A 21,947-nucleotide genomic window follows, 5' to 3' on the forward strand; every position below is an offset into this window, starting at 1 on the left:
TTACCTTCGATTGCGGGTTGCCTTGCGGGTGTGTTTTTCTATGTTGTTGCGTGTGTATAAAATGAAACCGTATTGTGGGCTTAGAGTCATGTGGCTTACGTCGTTGATGTCTCCTGATTTGCTTCTCTGTAACGCCAAGTGCCCTTTTGTAAGTTTGTCAGGTGCTCCTGTCACTCTAGCGGCCGGCCGGAAGTTTACAAGTATACTTGAGATTGCAATAAACGGTTTCAACAAAAAAAAAAAAAAAAGAGTAGAAAAGCTCATAGGGGAACGATGCATCGGCACTCACTACAAAGATAACTGACATTCCATCGTCAGGCACCCCAAACTGCGTCAGATGACGCCGGAGAGGTGTGCGACTATGCGCTGCAATAGCAACTTCAGCCATAAGGACACCGAGAAGAAAAACAATCTATATTAAACTGTAGCACAAAAAGGGGCAGTAAGTCAAAGTGAAACCTTTTTAATTGTCAAACTTGAATGAACCTATAATTCATCTATATAGGTAGGTTTAAACCGTCACTCCCGTCAACAGGAAACAAGAGTGAGGGTGTTGTGGACAAATATAAGCACTACTAAGGTGTCTCAAATATAAGACCAAAACGTTAGGTACGCCATGTTGCGGGGATTCTGCTCATGCACAGAACTACGTGCAGGAAACCAGGACCTCAGTGAATTGTAGTGTACCAAAAAACTTACCTTAGTACCCAGAACCCCTATCCGACTAGCATTAGTGTCTCATTCGTTCTCCGTACTACAGCAAAGCTACCAATGATTAGACAACCCAGAACAAGCGACTTAGGTTACTCTCAGGAATGGTGGGAATCAAGCACACCTTTTTGTTTTTATTCTCATATCAGTACACAACGTGAGTAATCAGAGACACGGAATAGTTTAAAATGTTTATTTTTACCTACGTGCTCTAAGATGCAGTTTTTTGGCTAATATAAGCAAACAAATGATTAGAAATAAAACCATCAGGATTGTTACAATTCCATAAAACACAAAGGGAGAAATCATATTATAATGATAGTGGAAACAGGTTCTATAGCACCTTGTATACCACCCTCCCCTGGCTATAAGCTAATTTTATAATAATAGAAGGTCTCTAGGTTTGAATGGGGAACCCCATACCTCCAAGATCAGCTTAGGCGAATCACATCACAGGATCAGCAACGCTCTCTGTGTCTGGAAATGTTTTTTCCAAGTGTCAGTATCATGCATGCAATGCAATATTAAAGGCAACCGAGTTTTAGATATTTGCAGCTGTGTGCTTGTTGTGTCTAGAGTGTGGGCCGATCAACCTGAATTCAATAGCATGCATTGTTATTTGACCTTGACGGCTTCTGCACACAGTGTTCAGACTAAGGTCGCGGTGTAAGTCTAGGGATGTGAAAAACAGACCGTTCTCATGTGAAGAAAAAGCAAGCAAGCAGTTTTACTTATGATAACAGTTGCGTGTACTGTTGTGTGCAAAAGCGGCAAAGTGGCAAGATGGCGTTTAACTTCTAAAACGCTTATGCTAACTTAGCAATGTGTTTTGGCAAAATCCTGTCCTCACTACACTTTAAGTTATGACGAGAATTTCTTATAAAATTAGAGAGGTATACTATGCAGGCCAGTGGCCTTGCTGTTGGGGAGGCTGTTGATGTATGGTATTATCTCGATCCATTGCGGGAGTACACCCAGCAATAGCTGGTCTTCCTGGGAGAATTGCTCCGTTGGGATCGAGTTTAGATATGTCGCAACAACTTCCGGGTCCCCAGGTGAGTCCTCACGATATAGCTCTTGATAGTATATATAGAAAACATTTCTGATTCCATCTGGGTCTGTTATAATCCCTAGCACAGGATCTTTAACTTCTTGTATTGTATTCCGAGTTGCTTTTTGTCTAGCTCTGATTGCCAGGTGATGCCCTACCTGCTCACTGCACTTGTACGCTTCCTCCCGCCATGCTGCAAGTTTATCAGCGGCATTTTTCGCTATTATCTCCATAATCGCTGACTTAGCAGCTGGCACTTTTGCCTGCGCTTGTACGGGGTCCCCCCCAGTCTGGAACACTGTAATCAAATCATCTTCCGCGGCAGTCAGTCTAATTTGTATGTCGTTCATCAATGAGCTTTTTTTTTATTCAAAGATAATGAGAATCTGAGGGTTTCTCCGTATTTCAGCATTTAATGGGTCCCATAAAACTTCAATTCCTGCACTCCCTAGATTCTCAGAGAAAAACTGAGGCATCCACTCCCTAATTTAATTACAGTATTCTTCAAGGAGAGCTCGCTCGAAACTCCATGTAATGCCACCCCCCGTTTTGACGCTTCCTCCTTAATCTCTACAATTAGAGGATTGTGATCGGTCAATATGCGTGGGGCTTTCTCAATAAAACAATCATGCAGAAGGGAGTGAGATACTAATATAAAGTCTAATCTAGCATGTTTACTGTGTGGAAAAGAAAAATGGTTAAAGCTGGGATCCGAGGGATTCTGCCAATTCCAAAGATAGCAAAGGGCATGCTCTAAGCATAGTGTCCTTAGTGCCTGAAACACTTTCAGTTTCCTACCACTGAATGTCCAGCTAGTTTCTGAACTCAATTTTTAATGAGCAGGTATATTTATGTTAAAATCCTGGCATAGAATTATAGGTAGCAGCCAGGCAGCTAGTTTGTTATTTATATGTTCAAACACTGCTGGGTCGTCTAAGTTACTATAGTCTAAGTTTCTACCATAGATCGAGCATATAGTGAGTAAATCCCCGTTATTCTTGTGGCATTCGGTTATTGCCCACCTCCCTTGCTGGTCCACTAATGTTCAACTAAATTGAAGGGTAATGTTAGATGTCAAGATCACGACCCAGCGTGTCTGAGAGTTTTGTGTCGTAGCCCCACCAACGTGTAACCAAATGTTTTTAGTAAGTGCAATTGAGCCCTTTCGATACGAGTTTCCTGCACACAGATAATGTCGACCTTCAGTACCCGAAGCCCAGCTGCAGTATACTGTCTTTTTTTTGAGTCATTGAGGCCACAAATATTAATCGTGGCTATGCGCAGCTTACCCATCTACCATAGGTGAAAGAGGAAAGATAGAAAGAAACAAGTATCTGTGAGTCTACTCCCCATTGTGCCAACGCCCTCCTCTCCAAAGCCTCCCCCACCCCTCTATCTTACCCTCCCCCCACCCACCACCTATAGCTGAGGTAGCCTGGCCCAGCACGAGCCAGTATGATGTCATCTGAGCAGTCATAACCCCGCTGTCCCGCAAGTCTTCCCTCTCTCTCACATCACCCTCAAAAAGCGGAGAATCAAATATTTTATCTAACATTGTCAATAAGTGTTCTAAATCAGTTTCTGTAAAGTTATTACATTAGTAAAGTCTGCTAGTCGCTAGACCCTGCCCCCATTTTGGCCAGTAGTCTCCTGTGGATATGCCTGGGCCTGAATTTCGGATATAAAGCTGCAAGTAGTTCCCTTAAAAACAACCTTTAGCCAAGCTGGATTCTGCAGGTAGACGTCTGCCTCAAGCTGCTGAAAGGGGGTAAAGAGTTGTCTAAACTTCCATCTGTGCTCGACAGTGGCGTGGGCGAAGTCAGGTCTCATAAATAAGCTCACTCCATCGAATTCTTTTTTAGCAGTTGGTCTAGCTAAGTCATAGAGTGATTGGCAGAGCAGAACGTTTCCAAAGTATAGAAGCATTGCGCGTGAATGCTGAGGAGTGGATGAGGGACGTTTCGACAATGTTAACGGGGCTCTCTGGATCTCTTTGTCCCAGTCCCAGGTATGCAGTTCCGGAAAGGCCTCCTTGAGCAGCAAGATCATATATTTCCTAGGGTTGTTGCCTTCAACTCCTTCTGGAATGCCTAGGCGCGAACGTTATTGCATCGTTGTCTTTTCTCATATTCCTCCATTTTCCACATTAGATCCTTCACAATCCCCTCATGTTCGTCGCCTTGTGCCTTCAATGTGACTAGATCCTTCTCCAGATTTTCAGTCCAAACTTCCACAGAGGCCATTCTGTCTACAATTTCGACACAGGTTCTGCCCACCTTCCTGACGACCCCTTGTAGTTTTTTGCAGCCAGACGTGCTCTTCGGTTGTCTACTTCTACCTCTTCCTGGAAGCTCTTAATTGATTGTAGCATCACTGCTAAAGCTGGATCGCTCTTGGTCCCCAACCCTCCATCTTCAGCGTTGCCTGTGATTGTGCAGTCCCCCCCTGAGCAAAGTGTTTGATCAGACATGGTAGTGAGTAGTGAAGCCAAATAATCCCATCTCAAGTCCCCAGCGCTTCCGCAATCGGGGGTCTCCCATCTCTTCCTCTGGCTTCCCTTCTCTATTTGGAGTTTTTTATGTCCATAAGTTTTTGAGGGCGGCTCTGAATCAGAGCTGCTATTCCAGTTGCGCCCTTCTCCCTCACTGGAGGCAGTTATACTCAGTTCTGATATTTCGGATTCATCAGTTAGGGAATAGAACTTCTCCAGGGTGTCTGGTGTCCTGGGCAAGGGCAGAGGGGTGTTTGTAATTTCAATTCGAGGGTACTTGCTGGACACGGAGCATTCAATATCAGTTATTTCTAAACATTTTTGTGCTTCTGTTGGCCATCTTGGAGTCAAGGGACAGAGTCTCTAAAGGTAGTTTCTTTGTTGCCGAGTGCCAGATTAGGTGTAGGGTTTGATTGAATGTTAGGCTCTGGTGCCACCTCTAGGGGCGCTGTGGGGGCATTAGCAGCGTTACCCATGGCAGCATTCCGTTTGTTCCTTCTGCCCCCTTCCCCCTTCTTTTTTCCCTCCTGAGCCCTATGCACGAATCCCTAACCTGGGCCAAACATGTTAGTAATTTAAGGTTGACAATTGCCTGAGTCCCGAGGGGTCTTAGGTAAGCTTTCTTGGTTACATCAGGTTTCTCAATGCTCTCAAGGTTGTCCCATTTTTCATTCTTTTCTTTTCTTTTTAAATCCCTGCAACATAATGAATATTTTGTCATGATGTACCTGCTTTACATACAACTTGAGAGTAGAACTGTTTTCTTATTATTTTTTGCTCAACTGAACCTTTAGTTTATAAGGTACTTTAAAATTGTCTGAAGTTCGTTTATTTTCTTACTAAGCTGCATGAAAGTTTTAACGACAGTAGTTTAAGTACCGCCAATTTTAAAATGAGTACGAAAATGCCCATTTTAACTTGCATTACATTTTGAAAATTTACCAAATAGAAATATGTTTGTACTTGAATATGTATTCATTGTGCCATCATTTTGGCGCAGCTTTTTCAGTGATGTATTACATGCCTATATATATTTTTTAATAAATCCACATCTTCGGCCAAAAAAAGATGCCATTTCCACATTTCCAGAAAAAGTATTTGTTATGTTTTTCGATCCTTTTAACAGGGGAATGAATGAAGGAAAGGAGAGAAAATGGGTTAAGAGCCATTTCTTGAAGTCACGGTTTTTAGGAAGTGTGGAGGAGCGAGACAGAGATGGAAAGAGAGGGAAAGAGAGAGAATAAGAGGAAGAAAGAGAGAGAGGGGGGCAGCTGCCAGAGTCAGAGCAGGAAAAATGGACACTGTTCATCTCTGGGCAAGAAGGAAGAGACAGAGTCCTTTTCCTTTTCTGCCCACACGTCCGTCCCCGAATGGCCACGAGCAGCTGAGCCTTATCAATAGGCCTTGGCTATTTCTGCCGTCAAGGGACGAATTTTTAAAATAAAAAGTAGGGGTACGGTTTCTATTAAATTTTAAAAGTTGGGGCACGCCGTGCCCTGCCGATCCCGCCCACTTCGACCACTGGCTCTATCTCAATTGAGGATATGTTGCTCCACACCTTGCCAAATCTGCCAGTCTTCCTGACAAATATACCTATGGAAACAAGCACAAAAATGATTAAAGGCTCATCTGTATTTCAGTCAGCAATACCTCATGTAAGACACACAATCAACATACATACCGAATTCAACTAATCAAAATCAAAAAGAAAGAATAGAACAAAAATAAAGGATCGTTCCAGCAGGGAACAAGGCAGGATAAAAAATAGTTAAGTAGATACTGAGTCCGCCTCTTGAAAGTAAATTAAAGTTTGCTATTTTTACATGCCATAGCAGTTCATTGAATGCTCTGCCGCGGGGATTCTGTTTAGGCACAGAACTATGCACAGGAAACCAGGACCTCAGTGAATTGTGTGTACCAAAAAACTCACCTCAGTAACCAGAACCCCTATCCGACTAGCATCAGTGTCTTATTCGTTCTCCATATAATTTCGAAGCTACCAATGATTAGACAACCCAGAACAAGTGACTTAGAGTACTCTCAGGAATGGTGGGAATCAGAAACACCTTTTCGTTATTATTCTCATATCAGTCCACAACAAGAGTAATCAGAGACACGGAAAAGTTTAAAATATTTATTTTTAACTTCGTGCTCTAAGGTGCAGTACTTTGGCTAATATAAGCAGGCAAATGATTAAAAATAAAACCATCAGCATTGTTACAATACCATAGAAAGTGAAGGGAGAAATCATATTAATAATGATAGTGGAAAACAAGTGCTATAATACTTTGTGAACCACCCTCCCTTGGCTAGTGAACTTGTTGTATAAACTAATAGAAGGTCTCTAGGTTTGAATGGGAAACCCCATACCTCAAAGATCAGCTTAGGTGAATCACATCACAGGATCAGCTTTGCTCTCTGTGTCTGGAAAGGTTTTCTCCAAGTGTCTGAATCATGCATGCAAAGTGCAATATTAAAGGCACCCGAGTTTCAGATATTTGCAGCTGTGTGTGTGTTGTGTCTAGAGCGTGGGCCGATCAACCTGAATTCAACAGCATACATTGTTATTTGACCTTGACGGCTTCTGTGCACAGTGTTCAGACTAAGGTAGCGGTGCACGTCTAGGGATGTGAAGAACAGACCGTTCTCATGTGAAGAAAAAGAAAGCAAGCAGTTTTACTTGTAATAACAGCAACCTGTAGTGTCATGTGCCAAAGCAGCAAATTGGCAAGATGGCGTTTAGCTCCTAAAACGCTTATGCTAACATAGCAATGTGTGTACGTAAAACCCTGTCGCCACTACACCCTCCCTTGATCGGACCACGAACAGAATAGGGAAGCAATGTAGGAACGCAGCGTTCAAGTCCGAGTGAGACAGGATCAAGTTCATAAATTGTCAAGCCTTATAATTGGTAGAAAAAATTCGAAAACAAATTGGGAAAAAATAAAAATTAAAACATCTCTCAGAAGCGGAATACAGCCCAATGTGGAGTAAAAAGGAAAATTAAAAATCTGGATTAGGATGTGCGGAAAATGGACAACTGTCAATTTAATCCATCAACGTGTAGGCACAATAAGTTGCAACTGCCTCCAAGAGGAAGTGATTATAATGTTCAGTAAAAGAGTCAGCCATCCAGTCAAGTAAAGTAAATGAACATACATGTTCTTCGATAACCGGAGCCTCTAGCACAATCAGAGGACAACTTGCGTGTTCTTCAAGATAACTTCTCACCAGGAAGTCATATGCTGCCGCATGTATATCCTAATTCCCTAGGACTCCGTGCGCCGCTCCACAGGCCATATTCCCGATACCAGAACAGTCCGACTCATGAGTCACTAAGGGACTCATTAGTCGATCATAATCCGGGGCAGGAGACACCGTGTTCGACAGGCACACATCCAGAGCCCATTCGAATGGGCAATCTAGGCAGTGGAAAACAGGTTGCACGCAAGTAAAGTAAGAAAACCGGAAAGATAATCCATAGGCTACGCTCAAAGTGGCCAGTGGTATTGTTCCATTGTATTCAAGCATCCGGTTGCGCAGTTGAAGCAGCCAGGGCAGGCTGTCGTGTGATATAGATCGTGCAGCCATTGCGGAGCAAGCAAACCAACAGCAGCACACCAGCAGTCAAAGCGAGAATCAACGGAAGCCCGCCAAAGACGCTGGAAAAAATAGAATGAAAAAATGCCGGTATCACACCAAAGATTGTTAGGAAGGAGGTCACAAGGCCAGAGCCCACAACTTTGAAACAATGCACCAAGCCAGTTGTTGACAAGGCATTGAAAATTGTATGAATCAGAGCACCGAAATGAAGGGGGAGATCAGTATTTAAAAGTGCATGCACCGCGGTGCGGGTGTTTGCTACATGAAGGACAAATGTTTCACAGGCGGAAGTCAGGGCAACTTCTTTTTGAGACAATAGAGCCCTTATTCTGCTCATCTTGTTGAATTCTGCTTTCAAGGTTGGTATGGAAGGCCAGATGGATACATCTAGTCTCCCATGCGGGGGTGGGAAAAGGACATTCTTACAACAGACTACTCGTTGGGAGACAGTTACAATGTATGGAATCCCCACTAGCATCCCGCAGCACGCCTCATTATTTAAAAGTAAATAACTACCGTTAGCTAATAACGGGAAAGTGGGTATAATCGCTGGCACAGGATTTCCCTTCAGAATGCAAGCTAAATTCGGTGCTTGAACGTTGCATGCGCCATGCAATTGGATGTTCCTACAGACTACTGAGTGATCAGGTGTGGAAGTGCATTTCTCTTCTTTTAAATAAACCTCTTTACCCTCTCTCAGGCACCTGTATGTAAATGGGAACAACCAAACTTCATGCAGGAAAGCGGTACCCAATGGTTCGTACCTCCCTTAGACATAGTGTTTCATACATGAACTGAACTTAAACAATGGAAATGGTAAAGTGATCAATCCATTTGCTTGATCAATAGCTCTTAATCTAGAAGCAGCCTCAATTGGGATAGTTTCCAAACATCGTTGTAAACAGCATACACCCATCTTTTGGACCTGCCACCCACAGGGCCTTTAACAAAATCATTCAAATCTACTTTGTCATTCAATTTGGATAAATGTTGTTTAACTGACGCCAAGGTGGAATGTTGCAGCCATGTTTGACATAACTTTCCGACAGAATAGGTAGTAACAGAATGGGAAGATTCAAATCGGGGGTCTACCCTAACCTGTGTATAACCGGGGAGCAGACCCAGAAAACGATGTTGAAAAGAATCTGAACTCTTCTGCCATATTAACCATCCCTCAGGATCTAAGTTGGAAATATTGAAGGATGTATTAGTAATAAATGACTGCAATTCATCAAGGGACAGATCTGTGTGATTATCCCATTTTGGATAAGCGCCCAGATCAGGAATAGTAGGGGAATTCATCTTTTTAGAAATATCCAATCAAAAGCAGGTGGTCTGAAAAATTGTAGAATTCAAAAACAACATGTGGTTCGGGATAAAGCATGTACAATGCAGTGCTTCGTTGCCTTGTACCTGTCAAGCTTTAGAACCCCAAACAGATTTAAGATCAATGGTATCTTTCCACAGCTCATAGCCCCCTATAGCTAAGTCATCCATAAAGGACTTCGAATACAATATTTTAGTGTGGGTCAGTCTGACTTTGGAAGCTGACTCAGCAGCCATTTTAAAATAAAAGGCTTCAGGTTCAGATACACTGAAATCAGTAAAATATGTAAATTTTTTAACTAGAGTTTTGGAGCTGCCTTCAATCGGTGCTAGACAATGTTCCCATTGTGTATAATTGACGATATTCCTAAATGTATTTGCTTTATGCAAGAAATGATTGCCATAGTGTTGGTAACAAAACACCTCTGCATAATTTGCCGTGTCTAAATACAAATCCTGAGCATCAAAAGCAGCATAATATTTCAAATCAGTAAAAAGAGCCTCTACGGCCAATCATCAGCGCGTATGTTTTGTTTCACATCATCCCCCATAGAAACACAAAGTACATTGGGGACATTAATCACCTCTGTGGGACCATGAATTTGAAATTTGACAGCATCCCATACAATTCCATATAACACAGGCCAGGCAGTAATATTAACAAAAGTCTGGTCTCTCTTCATGATGCGTGACGAGGAGTGGGGTGCCAAAGTTCCATCAATTAATCTAATTGCAGATCTTTCGGCGAGATAGTGTCCATTTACTAAACGAAAAAATACAACCACAAATCCAATCGATATAAACAAAAAAATAGATATGAGCACCAGCCAAATGTACGTCCAAGGGGGAATTAAAAAATGTCTTTTAAACCAAACAGCAAAAATAGACATTTTCGATGGGGCATTCGAAGTCATAGAGTTAGTGTCAGTGAAAAACGTGACTTGTCAACTGCACTTGATTGTAAACCAGGCAACAACACATCTGTGGGATAAGTATACTCAGTATCTTCAACTGGATCACCAGCCGGTGGAGGCAATAAAGGATTAGTAACTGTATGCATCTCAATGGCAATGTCAGGCTTGTTGGTAGTTGCCGAGGTCAAAACAGAATTTCTCAGCATTGCTGGACAAGAGACCGCTGGAGTCATACTATGAAGAATCGGCCACTCGTTGTAGTTTGACATTGTCAATGGAGATGTACCTGTTATCCTTGCGACCAGGAAGTGGAGGTAAAATGACTGTTCTTGTACCCTGCATGCCAAGCACTGGAACTGGAGCACGATAAGAGGGGCCAAACTCCTTCTTGTTCTCCACCTTCCCACGGACCAGGTCACCAACTCAAGGTAGCCAGCCGACTACCGGAATCTGAAGTGCAGCATCAGTTGTGGAGGACAAGTGTTCCTTTGCAAGACTGTCTCGGGTCTCTTGTAGATTCTGTAATACAGCAGAAAGATCATCTACGTCAAAGCGAGCGGCCGCCGCCGCCATGTCTAGACCATCAAGGTCCGGGACAAGCATCTTTATGCCAAAGAGCATTTCGTATGGGTTCCACCCACCCAGAGACCTTCTAGGGAGATTATTAAGTGCACGTTGAACGCTATACAAATGGGCCAACCAGTTCCTGCCAGTACCTAAAACCCTAGCTGTCAGGGACTGCTTTAAGTCACGGTTCATTCGCTCCACAACATTGTTGCCCTCAGGCCGGTATGGAGATGAAAATTTGACTTGGACCCCCAAAGATCTCATGGCATCCTTGTATGCCTTAGAGGCGAACGCTGGCCCCTGGTCTGAATGGAGGGTACCACACACACAAATTCCCACAAAGACACGCAAATCCCTGATGACAGTTCGAACATCAGCACTCCGTTGTGGACAGACCCATAGAAAACGTGTGCACGAATCCACTGCAACTAAGATGTACTTATACGCAGTATCAGAGGAGAAACCACCACAGTGATCTAAATAAACACACCCAAGTGGTTTATTAGATATGTACAACTGTATCTGAGGTGGACGCGCAGCAGTCGAAGGTTTAATCTGCTGGCAAATGTCACAATTAAGGACATAAGCACAAGTCTGTTTATACAATCCGTGCCACCAGTAACGTTGCTGTAAGATAGTAACAATTGCCGAAACGCCGGCATGGGCAGAAGCCATACCTTTGTGAGCGGCTGTTATCATGGAAAGTCTGCAGTCTGCGTTGGGAATCAATCTGTCACCAACGTCGTTATTTCTCACATAGGGAACTTTATCAGGACTTAAATGATAAGAGTATTTAGAAGGGAAACCCCAAGGGTAATTATCACCCTTCTCTGTCGCAGCAATTGCTGCCAAGATGTCGTCATCAATCTTACTTTTGGATCTTGTAACTGCTGCTACTAGATATGTCGCCACTGCTGTTTTCGCTGCCTTGTCAGCTAAACTGTTGCCAACAGCGTGGACACCTAAGCGCTGGTGCCCAAGAGCAGGAATTACATTCACGAGCGGCAGACGTTGTTTAAGTTCTGCGACCCGAACCCAAAGCATTTTATGCTTGATTGTGCTACCTTTGGAATCACAATACTCATTTTGAGACCAAAAGAATACATTGTCATAGTAAGACTGAACACAGTAAAAAGAGTCACTCACTATAAGAGTAGTCACACGAGGATCAGCAAACTCCAGTGCAAGCACCAGAGCACGAAGCTCCACCAACTGGGCGGTACAATCACCCAATGTCTGCGTGTGCACAACATCAGACTTGAATTCTCCATTCACGAAAGTACCAGCCACTATTGTGCAGGCCACTGAATATGCATACTTAGATTCCGTCGCCGGTTGTGCTGAACCGTCAGTGTAAATGATACAATGGTATTCCTCAAGCAGGCGCAAAGACAGAGGAGCTAGATGAACAAATTCATACTGCAAATACTCCTGAGTCTGCAATGATGCATCAAAGATGTAAGTGACATCTGGAGACGTCAAAGAAGTAGCCCATTGTATCCAACGCGGATGCAAAGCTTTAGAATTTGGTACACTGGCTTTTGTCACTGCCTCTAGGGCAGGATACGGTGTGACAACCAATATGCGTTTCCCTTGCAACAGCGCTCTTTCTTTCAGAATCACCATCTGCAGTGCAGTTAAAACTTTTTCGACAGTGGAAAAGCGCATTTCAGCCGAAGTGTACAGGTGTGACTTGTAAGCAATAGGGACTATGTCTCCCTCATTGAACGTTAAGTACTTTAAACCCACTGCGCCAGGCACAAGTCTTATTACCAGGTTTGTGTGGTTATCACGCGTCAACAAGTATTTAGAAGCAAGAAGATCAGCCTGAAAAAGATTGCAGGATAGCTGTGTGTTCTGGCAGCCAGCTCGATTTGGAAAATGTTGGTTGTACCAAGGCATATAGCTGCTTGATACGTTGGGCATAATCATGAATGTAAGTATGCCCGAAATTTAAAAACCCAGCAAAGATTGTAGTTTTTTCATAGTTGTTGGAGCGCGCAAACATGCGCAATTCTCCAGGAATCGAGGTGCTAAACCTCGACCTTCGTTGTTGAGTTCATAGCCCAAAAACAACACTGTATACTCTGCAATGTGTGATTTTGCAAAGTTGAATTTGTAACCGAAGTCCGCAAACATAACAATGATGCGGTCAATGCGACACAGATGCGGCCATAATTCGTCATCTGTGAGATAGATATCATCAACATACGAGTACGCATCAGGGTCAATGCTCTCCAACAGAGAGACTACACTCGCGGCAAAGACACCAGGGCTGTTTTTATAGCCCATGGCTAATCTTTTAAACTGTTTCTGTTTGCCACCAGAAGTAAAGGCTGTCCACTGACTGCTAATAGAGGACAGGTTATGGCTATAAAAGCCATTGGAGATGTCAAGTGTGGTCTTAAACCTTTTTCTCACAAGACTTTCAACGAGGGCAGAACTGTGGGTATTTTGTACCGCGCAGGTCCGACAATGAGAGTTCAAGTGCCGATAATCCAAAACTAGGTGGTACGAACCATCAGGTTTGGTTACAGTAAAAAGAGGATTATTCATGGGTGACACACATGTTTCAATTACACCTTGATATTCCAATTGTTCAAGGATTTCAGCGATGTGAGATCTATCTTCGTGGCGCATGGGATATTGGGGTTGTGGCTGGGGCATAGACCGTAATGGAATCTCATGGCTTGGCGACAATTTATCCCACCCAACCTGAGTACGGTACAACGCCAGAGCAAGCACCTGTGCCCACTCTTCTGCAAAGTTCTGAGCCTGCTCCTTCGGCACAGTGTGCGCAAAAGATGGGAGGATTACCTCCTCCCATCTGGGAGCTGCCAAAATGAAATCTGGGTACCAGTCTGCCTCTGCTAACAGAATGTCATATGTAGAGGCCAGATTTTCCCCAAAAATCCCTTTTATGGTACGTTGTATGTCACCTTCAATTAAAAGGACTATGTCATATAGTCTGTCAGGGGGAGCCACTCTAGTGTCAGCAGTTTCTACAGTAATAAATGTGTCAGTGGCTGTCGCCATCAGATATGGACGCAGTGCTTGCCGCACTATTGTAACCTCCGCTGCGCTGTCTAGCAGCGTTAGTGCCCATGTCAGGTTTCAAAGCTGCATTCTCACTGTCTGTGGCATACCTCGCTGTTAGTGCAGCACCCTTCTTTTTCTGAAACAGGGGTTTTTGACGTGCAAACTCTTCCTGCTTGCCTTTACTGTCAGTCTGGCGGGGTTGCTCATGTCCTTGTTGGGCACCCCGACCTTTGCCACGTTCTCCTCCACCGGACTGTGAGACCAATGTTTCCTGTGAAGAACGAGGAGAACGTTGTTCAGGAACCTGAAATCTACCAGGAGACCTAATTCTAGTGCGATAGCGCAATTCATACGTGTGTTCAGTAGTCACTTGTACTGGTGACGCAGGCCTAGACCCCTGTTTCTGTTGCTGCTTTCCCTGTTTCTTAGTTTCCCAATTCTGTTTAGGAAAAGCTGGATGGTCGTCTTTAGTAGACGTAACCGTTTGAATTTGCGGTTGCGCTGTTGTTTTAGAAAAAGGCTTAACTCCTAAACTATTGCGGCCAATGGTCTTATAAGCCTCAGCAATAATTTTCGGTAACTGTCGGGGTTTATCGACGTCGGCGACGAGGCGCAGTTCATTCGACACTTGAAAATTAACCGCATGTCCCTTGATGTTAGCAAGGATGAGATCAGCAACTACGGCAATCACACCGACAAGCCTCATTCCTAACTCGACCGCCGCCTCTGGACCATGTTGTTCCTGAACACGCTTGATCACGGAGGGCAGTACAGTCATAGACGGTGTGCCGCAGCACTTGGAGTAGACTGCTGCAAATACCTTACCCCAGTTCTGACAATCATTTACCTCCGGGACCAAGTCTTTCTGCAAACTAATGGTAAGGATCCTGTGTTTCTCCACAGGAGTAGAATTTGGAAATACCGCTTCCATCTGGTCAAATTTCTCAGCAAGCCAATAAGGCACATCGTCCTTATTCTAGGGGCGCTTGCCCATAACCGAATTAACCATGACGGGACTAATAGTAATCCCGGCCGGGCCAGCTGATTGCGCCGCAATTCCAGGTGCCCCCACCTGGACATTGCGAGAGACGTATTGCACCAAAGCCCTATGTACCGTAATCAAGGCAGTATGGAGTTGACGTAAGTCATCCAGCGGGGCTTGCAAATAACGTGGATGTGGTGTAAACCCGGCTAAGACTGGCCAAGTGGCCCCTGGGATGGACAAGAGACCCAAACGAACCGGTGTGGGGGAGGGCGCCATTGAACCAAATACGATGCTGCCAAGCAGAAATGGAAATTTCCTGCGTCCTATACGGCGTGTAATTAGCTGGGACCGCCGTAGGAGTGTATGTGTGAAACGTCTTATCATCCGCATTCACTTCCGGCAAAGTAACCCAAGAGTAAAACAACTCATAGGGAAACGAAGCATCTGCACTCACCACAAAGATAATAGACATCCCATCATCAGGCACCCCGAACTGCATTAAATGACACCGGAGAGGTGCGCGACAATGCGCTGCAATAGCAACCTCAGCCATAAGGACACAGAGAAGAAAAACAATCTATATTAAACTGTAGCACAAAAAGGGTAGAAGTTAAAATGAAACCTATTTAATTGTCAAGCTTGAGAGAACCTGTATATTAACTATTTAGGTAGGTTTAAACAGCCACTCCCGTCAACCGGAAACCAGAGTGAGGGTGTTGTGGACAAATATAAGCACTACTAAGGCGTCTCAATCATAAGACCAAAACGTTGGGTGCACCATGTTGCGGGGATTCTGCTCAAGCACAGAACTATGCACAGGAAACCAGGACCTCAGTGAATAGTGGTGTACCAAAAAACTCACCTCAGTACCCAGAACCCCTATCTGACTAGCATCAGTGTCTCATTCGTTCTCAATATTATTTCGAAGCTACCAATGATTAGACAACCCAGAACAAGCGACTTAGAGTACTCTCAGGAATGGTGGGAATCAGAAACACCTTTTCGTTATTATTCTCATATCAGTCCACAATCAGAGACACGGAAAAGTTTAAAATGTTTATTTTTAACTACGTGCTCTAAGGTGCAGTACTTTGGCTAATATAAGCAGGCAAATGATTACAAATAAAACCATCAGCATTGTTACAATACCATAGAAATGAAGGGAGAAGTCTTATTAAAAATGACAGTCCTATAATACTTTGTGAACCACCCTCTCTTGGCTAGTGAACTAGTTTTATAAACTAATAGAAGGTCTTTAGGTTTGAATGGTGAACCCCATACCTCAAAGATCAGCTTAGGTGAATCACATCACAGGATCAGCTCTGCTCTCTGTGTCTGGAAAGGTTTTCTCCAAGTGTTTGAATCATGCATGCCAAGTGCAATATTAAAGGCACCCGAGTTTCAAATATTTGCAGCTGTGTGTGTGTTGTGTCTAGAGCGTGGGCCGATCAACCTGAATTCAACAGCATACATTGTTATTTGACCTTGACGGCTTCTGCACACAGTGTTCAGACTAAGGTCGCGGTGCACGTCTAGGGATGTGAACAACAGACCGTTCTCATGTGAAGAAAAAACAAGCAAGCAGTTTTACTTGCAATAACAGCTACCTGTAGTGTCGTGTGCAAAAGCAGCAAAGTGGCAAGATGGCGTTTAGCTTCTAAAACGCTTATGCTAACATAGCAATGTGTGTACGTAAAACCCTGTCTCCACTACAGCTCCAGGCAAATGTCAATAAAAGCAGAAAACAAAGGTCCAAGAACCAAGAGTCTGTGATTAATGGATTCCATAGACTACTGAAATCCTCCTCCTGAAGCCTTCAATGAAAGAAATGTTTGAATAAACTTCCTACCTGAAAGTAAATCTCCTTGTCCGGTTGAGAGGAAAGGAAAGGAGAAGCTTCCTTACTGCTATTGATACCGGAAAGTATTCCGGGAATCCCAGCACTCAAACAGGAAATACAGCTGGCCCGGTAGTAATTCGTATTCCGACAGCAATCCCGATGTAGAAATCCTGGGGGAGAAAACAAGCTCTACAAAGAGCGGGAGCTCTTGGCTTGAGAAACTGAAGCTAGGCCGGAACCAGAAGTAACCGATCACACCGAACGTAGCTGCAGGAGAGCCAAAGACCGAAGTGCACACAAGGAGCCAAATCTCGGCTCCGAAATCAGCAGCAGTGGCCTCACTTGGGGGAACAAGCAGGAACACACTAATGAATTATACACACCGACCGGCGTGCAGAAGCCCATTTTATGCGCACACTCCTCCTCCTTCTTCCGCTAGGCCTTCTGAATGATGTAGTTCTCTGGTGTCCCAAAGGTGGGGAGAGCCAGGCAGGCGCTAACGGTTCTGGGTCCTGACACTAAAACAGCTGGGTGTGTGACCGTACTATGAGAGAAGCACAAGTCAGTGTCAAATTACACAGTCTGCGAGTCAATTATTATAATACTAATTTTGGCAAACATCCATAACTTCAATACAATGTTAACAATAGAAAAAGCTTCCTGCTTTTCCATTATGTCCCACCCAGATTTCACACATTTCCTTAGAGCGCAGCTTTTTCCTGTGTTTGTGACTTCTAGAAGTCACGCTACCTATACTGACTATAATTGGAGCATCCTCTGGTGCTCTGAATTTTCTGCAACATATTCAAGTCAGGACGGTTCCCTTCAAACATACAATGGGAGGAAAAAACACTTAAGTCAGATCGCATTTAGACCTTTTTTTGAATGCAGGCTGTAGGTTATTACCAGATGAAATGTGCAATTTTAACCACACATTTAAACCGCATCATTCAAATTTCTTTCATTACATGATAATAATGTTTCACAGTTTGTGGGCAAGTGACAGGTGTTAGATCTGGGGGTCTCTAGTTGGCAGGGTAGGTACCACTGTCCAAGTAGGGACCCTTGCTTCTAGTCAGGGAAAGGGGGATACACTGTTAAGATAACCCCTGCTCACCCTCTTGGTAGCTTGGCCTGACCAGTCTAGGCTATCAAAGGCAATGTGTAAAGTATTTGTACCAACACTCACAGTAACACAGTGAAAACACCACAGATTTACTCCACACCAGTTTTAGAAAAATAATGTATCTTTACTAAAAACTTCACAAGACCAAATACTACAGACAAACCAACATATAATTCAAAAGGTTACTTTAAGGATAGTTCAACAGTTTGCAGAAAGTACTCCAGGATGTAAAAGTCAGTGTCTTGCACAATGCGACTCTCAATGCACAAAATGCGACACTTTCGTGCCCAACAGTACCTGTAGTTGCGATAAGGTTCCCAAAAGCTATAACAAGGAAGATGGCAAAGGCGATGCGATACTCCTGAGATCCTGGGGAGGCTTTGCAGCAGCCCTGCTTCACGCAGCAGAGGTGGATGCGCCGGCTCCGATCTGTAGGGGGAGGATGCGATGACTTTGGCTTTCGTTGCGTAGGTTTCTTAGGGGGAAGCTTCACGCACAGGTTCGATGCGACACGCTTCGATGTGGCACGATGCGCGGCGCAGTGTTGACTTCCGGCGCCACAGCTCTCGATGCGCCACAGAACGGGACTCTGCGTCGACGCACACGATGACTGGAGACTTTCACGCACCAGCAGTGGTGCGGCTCGCAAACTGGTTCTGCGACGACCCTCGCAATGTCAGGAATCTTCACGCTTCTGGACGATGCTCGACGCACTCGGCTCCCAAAACACAGCAAAACGACCTCCTGAGGCCCCAAGACTGGGCAAGCACTCCAAGGCAGGTCAGAACTCCTTCAGCAGAGTTCCAGGGGAGCTGGTGGTGAAGTCCTTTTGTTCCTGGGACTTCTTAACAGGGAGCCAGCTCTTCTCAGGCCCTTGGAGATCAGAATCAAAAGAAGGGGACACAGCAAAGTCCTTCCCCTCTCCTTGGCAGCAAAGCAAAACAGCAAGCAGGCAGTCTTCTCCTCTTCAGTTCTTTTCAGCTTTCTCCTTGGCAGAGGTTTCTTCTTAGTTCCAAAGTGATCTAAAGTTTAGGTGTCTGGGGTCCTCTTCTTATACCCCTCCAAGTCTTTGTCTCTCTTTGTTCGAGTGGGGGGATTCCCCTGCTCAAACCGGTTCTTGGGTGTGCTCTGCTCTGGAGCACCTGGTTCCATTCAGAGTGAGGGGCAGGGTCGTTAGACGCTCAGCAGGAGGTGGAGCCTTCTTTGTGCCAGCAGAGGCAGAGTCCTCAGCCTGGCCAGCAGGGGGTGGAGCCAGCTTTGTGTTTGGCAGGGACAGCCCTATTCAAACCCAGGGACTACTCCTCCCACCCATCTAAAGCAGATCTCCCTATTCACCCTGCTGCTGACTCATCCAGGCTCCTGGAGCCACCTGGCCCATCACATGACACCCTTCAGCCAACCAGCACACAGGCACACAGGAAGGTTAAACAGGAGAATAGCTACTTTCTAAAAAGTGCTATTCTCACACAGTGAATTTAAAAACCATCTTGCTAAAAAGATGTATAATTAAATTCTGAACACAGAGATACCAAACTTGGATTTTCTATCTTGCCCTTATGGGAAGATAGGCATGTAAACAGCCTTCTCCATTTTATCCTATGGGCAAGATAGCCTCTCAGCAGTGAAAAATGAAAATGGCTGTAATTCACTACCAGGGCATGTTACACCATAGGGATGCCTGACATGTACAGAAAGGGAAGGATAAGGCCTGGTCAGTGCGTGCACTGGCCAGGTCGACATGGCAGTCCTGGACTGCACATAGGCACTGCAAGCAGGCCTAAGACATCATTTTAGCGCTACTCCTGTGGGTGGCACAATCAGTGCTGCAGCCCACTAGTAGCATTTGAATCACCAGCCCTGGCACACGCAGTGCACTTTACTAGGGGCTAACAGGTGAAACAAATATACCAATCATGGATAACCAATCAATATAACAATTTATACAGAGAGCATATGCACTTTAGCACTGATCAGCAGTGGTAAAGTGCTCAGAGTCCTATTGCCAACAACCACAGGTCAGAAAAAATAAAGGAGGAAGAAGCAAAAAGTTTGGGGATAACCCTGCAAAAAGGGCCGTTTCCAACAACAGGTAAAACCGAATAACGAACAGAAAGATTAGGGCCTAAATCTAAATTAGGGTTTTGATTCCTTTCATATTATTGCAGGCCATGGGTTTATGGTACAGCGTGCTTTGAATTCAATTTTTGGAAATGTAAAAATAACTTCCAAAAAGGCTATCTTAGTTTTATGACAATTCATAGTGAGTTTCACATTCCAGTTGTTATTGTTAAGAAACTCAAAATAGCTTTATATTGCCCGTAGACAATGATTTCAACTTGAAAATGGAACACTTATTGGCAGACTTAGATATTCAACCAGATTTGAATAGTGACAGCAACCTTAGACAAAAATCTATATTTTATTCCCCAAAACATGTAATTTAATAGGAATGAGCTCTTCATGAAAAGAGTCATGTCTGATCGATATGATCTGGAAGATGAGATTATATCCTCTACCTTTCACAAGACCAGGTCTAATGATGAGTTTCTCTAGCACTGCAGAAATTGCGATCTAATGAATCAATAATCATTCTGGAGGCTGACAAGGAAGGTAACGCTGTCATCATGAACCGTTCCCAATATCCCCAAGAGGCCATTCAACAACTAAATAACAAGGATTGCTACAGGCGTTAGGGAAAAATCACATTGCAACAATCAAGTCCATTATCAATAGTAAATTGGCACATTGGCATGAGATATTGTATACAATATACCCCCTTTATTTTTTTTAAGGAATGCCCACTGAATAAATATGGGGAAGAATTCCTTACAAAAACCTATTGTATTTGCTTACGGCACTCCATTGACATCTGTGGAAAGCAGAATTTGTACATTTGGGTTAATTGTTCTATGTTTTATGACTGGAATAATGCTACAGGTGTATTTTACTGTGGTAAGAAACCCTTTGCCAGGCATCGGTGAATTGAATCTTTTTGGTTCCATGATATGTTTTGCTCTCTCTTGAATTAATAGGTACTTTACTAATGCATTGCTGTTTCAGAGTTAGTAGAGTGTATTCAGATAGTTAGTGTGCTCTGCTATTGAGTTACAAAATTATGGACAAATGTTTTCATTAATCTTTTGCAATGTAATTACAGTACATTCTGAATTTTGTGTTCATTTGCTTTTTCCGTTTAAACTCAATGAAACGTTATAATATTGAAGAAGTTTGTGTGCACTCCAGTCCTCAAACGAGCTAGTGTTAGCACCAGATATTTTCTGTGAAGTGTTTGTTCAATGTTGTTTTTAATTTGTTGCCTTTTATGTTGCTTTATGTGCTTTATTGTGCACATTATGTTTATAATTTGCAGCTTGCTTATGTATTGGTTGTTGGCCTAAGTTATGTTTTATATGTTTTTTAATAGCCCTGGTAAAGTCCCAATGTTTCAGGACGAAACGCGTTGGCTGAGTCCTTGTCCATATTCTAAAGTTTAAGCAAGAAATAAAGTATGCACATGCTTTTTTTTATATGTATCTTTATAGGCATTTACTTAAGTATTCCACATTACATACTGCGTTTTTCAACATTGATCATCTCGTCTTTTGTATGCAAGGAAATACAGGTCCTATTAAAATCGTATCATATTAGAATCGGTTTGTATAACATTTACAAAAAAGGTATCATTAACATGTCATTCTTTAGTCATTTTTGCTCACTCTATCAAGTGTAATGCCTGGTCTTCCAACAATCTTTTCTCGTACCTACCCTTCCAGCAATGTAATGTGTTCCCTAGAGTGTCAGAGTAATAATGGTCATGTGGAAGACACGCCGCCATGAAACAATCATAAAACAAGCAATTAGACTAGGGGAAATTATAATAAACCAACTAAACCACTCGGCTTACTCAGTGCGGATTAGGCTGCAATAAAGTGTCCGGATAGATTTATGGAGAGAGGGAGGGAGGGGCCCCTCGTCTAGGGGCTCAGGTCGTGGCTGGTCAATTCCCATGTAATTCCCCTCAGTCCGTATGGCATCAACCCTCTTCTAGTATCTAAGGGGAGAACCAGGGTGTCCCCTTACGTTCAACATGTCTGGTAGGGTCAGTCACATTCAAGAATGAACATCCTTACTACATGTTCTTCGTGATGTTTGTACTCATTGATTGAAGTTCTGTGTAACTCCGTTTTTGGACTCTCTGCCGGATATTAGGCCCTCTTTTTGTTTTTCAGAAGAATTTTCGATCACACACTAATATAAGAGTGCCTTTCCCTCCAGTCGTGATATTTGAAATTAT

This window comes from Triturus cristatus, chromosome 8, assembly GCF_964204655.1.
Source record: "Triturus cristatus chromosome 8, aTriCri1.1, whole genome shotgun sequence".
Classification (NCBI taxonomy): domain Eukaryota; kingdom Metazoa; phylum Chordata; class Amphibia; order Caudata; family Salamandridae; genus Triturus; species Triturus cristatus.